This window comes from Triticum urartu, chromosome 3, assembly GCF_003073215.2.
Source record: "Triticum urartu cultivar G1812 chromosome 3, Tu2.1, whole genome shotgun sequence".
NCBI lineage: Eukaryota > Viridiplantae > Streptophyta > Magnoliopsida > Poales > Poaceae > Triticum > Triticum urartu.
In genome coordinates, this window is record NC_053024.1 from 384280637 (window position 1) to 384285376 (window position 4740).

Below are 4740 nucleotides of genomic sequence, written 5' to 3' on the forward strand. Positions count from 1 at the left end.
CTCCTCCTGCGCCTCTCTCCCTGGCCGGCGCCCCTCTCCCCCTTTGGCTCCTTTATATACTGAGGTAGAGGCACCCTAGAACACACAAGTTGATCCATGTGATCTATTCCTTAGCCGTGTGCGGTGCCCCCTGCCACCATATTCCTCGATAATACTGTAGCGGAGTTTAGGCGAAGCCCTGCTGCTGTAGTACATCAAGATCGTCACCACGCCGTCGTGCTGACGGAACTCTTCCCCGACACTTTGCTGGATCGGAGTCCGGGGATCGTCATCGAGCTGAACGTGTGCTCGAACTCGGAGGTGCCGTAGTTTCGGTGCTTGATCGGTTGGATCGTGAAGACGTACGACTACTTCCTCTACGTCGTGTCATCGCTTCCGCAGTCGGTCTGCGTTGGGTACGTAGACAACACTCTCCCCTCTCGTTGCTATGCATCACATGATCTTGCGTGTGCGTAGGAAAATTTTTGAAATTACTACGAAACCCAACAGTGGCATCCGAGCCTAGGTTATTTATGTTGATGTTATATGCACGAGTAGAACACAAGTGAGTTGTGGACGATACAAGTCATACTGCCTACCAGCATGTCATACTTTGGTTCGGCGGTATTGTTGGACGAGACGACCCGGACCAACATTACGCGTACGCTTACGCGAGACCGGTTCTCCCGACGTGCTTTGCACACAGGTGGCTTGCGGGCGACTGTCTCTCCAACTTTAGTTGAACCAAGTATGGCTACGCCCGGTCCTTGCGAAGGTTAAAACGGAGTCTATTTGACAAACTATCGTTGTGGTTTTGATGCGTAGGTGAGATTGGTTCTTACTTAAGCCCGTAGCAGCCACGTAAAACTTGCAACAACAAAGTAGAGGACGTCTAACTTGTTTTTGCAGGGCATGTTGTGATGTGATATGGTCAAGACATGATGCTGAATTTTATTGTATGAGATGATCATGTTTTGTAACCGAGTTATCGGCAACTGGCAGGAGCCATATGGTTGTCGCTTTATTGTATGCAATGCAATCGCGATGTAATGCTTTACTTTATTACTAAACGGTAGTGATAGTCGTGGAAGCATAAGATTGGCGAGACGACAACGATGCTACGATGGAGATCAAGGTGTCACGCCGGTGACGATGGTGATCATGACGGTGCTTCGGAGATGGAGATCACAAGCACAAGATGATGATGGCCATATCATATCACTTATATTGATTGCATGTGATGTTTATCTTTTTATGCATCTTATCTTGCTTTGATTGACGGTAGCATTATAAGATGATCTCTCACTAAATTATCAAGAAGTGTTCTCCCTGAGTATGCACCGTTGCAAAAGTTCTTCGTGCTGAGACACCACGTGATGATCGGGTGTGATAGGCTCTACGTTCAAATACAACGGGTGCAAAACAGTTGCACACGCGGAATACTCAGGTTATACTTGACGAGCCAAGCATATACAGATATGGCCTCGGAACACGGAGACCGAAAGGTCGAGCGTGAATCATATAGTAGATATGATCAACATAATGATGTTCACCGATGAAACTACTCCATCTCACGTGATGATCGGACATGGTTTAGTTGATTTGGATCACGTGATCACTTAGAGGATTAGAGGGATGTCTATCTAAGTGAGAGTTCTTAAGTAATATGATTAATTGAACTTAAATTTATCATCAACTTAGTACCTGATAGTATCTTGCTTGTTTATGTTGATTGTAGATAGATGGCTCGTGCTGTTGTTCCGTTGAATTTTAATGCGTTCCTTGAGAAAGCAAAGTTGAAAGATGATGGTAGCAATTACACGGACTGGGTCCGTAACTTGAGGATTATCCTCATTGCTGCACAGAAGAATTACGTCCTGGAAGCACCGCTGGGTGCCAGGCCTGCTGCTGGAGCAACACCAGATGTTATGAACGTCTGGCAGAGCAAAACTGATGACTACTCGATAGTTCAGTGTGCCATGCTTTACGGCTTAGAATCGGGACTTCAACGACATTTTGAACGCCATGGAGCATATGAGATGTTCCAGGAGTTGAAGTTGATATTTCAAGCAAATGCCCGGATTGAGAGATATGAAGTCTCCAATAAGTCCTATAGCTGCAAGATGGAGGAGAACAGTTCTGTTAGTGAGCATATACTCAAAATGTCTGGGTATAATAATCACTTGATTCAATTGGGAGTTAATCTTCCAGATGATTGCGTCATTGACAGAATTCTCCAATCACTGCCACTAAGCTACAAGAGCTTCGTGATGAACTATAATATGCAAGGGATGAACAAGACTATTCCCGAGCTCTTCGCGATGCTGAAAGCTGCGGAGGTAGAAATCAAAAAGGAGCATCAAGTGTTGATGGTTAACAAAACCACTAGTTTCAAGAAAAAGGGCAAAGGGAAGAAGAAGGGGAACTTCAAGAAGAACGGCAAGCCAGTTGCTGCTCAAGAGAAGAAACCCAAGTCTGGACCTAAGCCTGAAACTGAGTGCTTTTACTGCAAGCAGACTGGTCACTGGAAGCGGAACTGCCCCAAGTATTTGGCGGATAAGAAGGATGGCAAGGTGAACAAAGGTATATGTGATATACATGTTATTGATGTGTACCTTACTAATATTCGCAGTAGCACCTGGGTATTTGATACTGGTTCTGTTGCTAATATTTGCAACTCGAAACAGGGGCTACGGATTAAGCGAAGATTGGCAAAGGACGAGGTGACGATGCGCGTGGGAAACGGTTCCAAAGTCGATGTGATCGCGGTCGGCACGCTACCTCTACATCTACCTTCGGGATTAATATTAGACCTAAATAATTGTTATTTGGTGCCAGCGTTGAGCATGAACATTATATCTGGATCTTGTTTAATGCGAGACGGTTATTCATTTAAATCAGAGAATAATGGTTGTTCTATTTATATGAGTAATATCTTTTATGGTCATGCACCCTTGAAGAGTGGTCTATTCTTATTGAATCTCGATAGTAGTAATACACATATTCATAATGTTGAAGCCAAAAGATGCAGAGTTGATAATGAAAGTGCAACTTATTTGTGGCACTGTCGTTTAGGTCATATCGGTATAAAGCGCATGAAGAAACTCCATACTGATGGACTTTTGGAACCACTTGATTATGAATCACTTGGTACTTGCGAACCGTGCCTCATGGGCAAGATGACTAAAACACCGTTCTCCGGTACTATGGAGAGAGCAACAGATTTGTTGGAAATCATACATACCGATGTATGTGGTCTGATGAATATTGAGGCTCGTGGCGGATATCGTTATTTTCTCACCTTCACAGATGATTTAAGCAGATATGGGTATATCTACTTAATGAAACATAAATCTGAAACATTTGAAAAGTTCAAAGAATTTCAGAGTGAAGTTGAAAATCATCGTAACAAGAAAATAAAGTTTCTACGATCTGATCGTGGAGGAGAATATTTGAGTTACGAGTTTGGTGTACATTTGAAAAACTGTGGAATAGTTTCGCAACTCACGCCACCTGGAACACCACAGCGTAATGGTGTGTCCGAACGTCATAATCGTACTTTACTAGATATGGTGCGATCTATGATGTCTCTTACTGATTTACCGCTATCTTTTTGGGGTTATGCTTTAGAGACGGCCGCATTCACGTTAAATAGGGCACCATCAAAATCCGTTGAGACGACGCCTTATGAACTGTGGTTTGGCAAGAAACCAAAGTTGTCGTTTCTGAAAGTTTGGGGCTGCGATGCTTATGTGAAAAAGCTTCAACCTGACAAGCTCGAACCCAAATCGGAGAAGTGTGTCTTCATAGGATATCCAAAGGAAACTATTGGATACACCTTCTATCACAGATCCGAAGGCAAGACTTTTGTTGCTAAATTCGGAAACTTTCTTGAGTAGGAGTTTCTCTCGAAAGAAGTGAGTGGGAGGAAAGTAGAACTTGACGAGGTAACTGTACCTGCTCCCTTGTTGGAAAGTAGTACATCACAGAAAACTGTTTCTGCGACACCTACACCAATAAGTGAGGAAGTTAATGATAATGATCATGAAACTTCAGAACAAGATACTACTGAACCTCGTAGATCAACCAGAGTAAGATCCGCACCAGAGTGGTACGGTAATCCAGTTCTGGAAGTCATGCTACTAGATCATGATGAACCTACGAACTATGAAGAAGCGATGGTGAGCCCAGATTCCGCAAAGTGGCTTGAAGCCATGAAATCTGAGATGGGATCCATGTATGAGAACAAAGTATGGACTTTGGTTGACTTGCCCGATGATCGGCAAGCAATTGAAAATAAATGGATCTTTAAGAAGAAGACTGACGCTGATGCTAATGTTACTGTCTATAAAGCTCGACTTGTCGCAAAAGGTTTTCGGCAAGTTAGCAATTGCCGCATTTTATGATTATGAAATTTGGCAGATGGATGTCAAAACTGCATTCCTGAATGGATTTCTGGAAGAAGAGTTGTCTATGATGCAACCGGAAGGTTTTGTCGATCCAAAGGGAGCTAACAAAGTGTGCAAGCTCCAGCGATCCATTTATGGACTGGTGCAAGCATCTCGGAGTTGGAATGAACGCTTTGATAGTGTGATCAAAGCATTTGGTTTTATACAGACTTTCAGAGAAGCCTGTATTTACAAGAAAGTGAGTGGGAGCTCTGTAGGATTTCTAATATTATATGTGGATGACATATTTCTGATTGGAAATGATATAGAATTTCTGGATAGCATAAAGGGATACTTGAATAAAAGTTTTTCA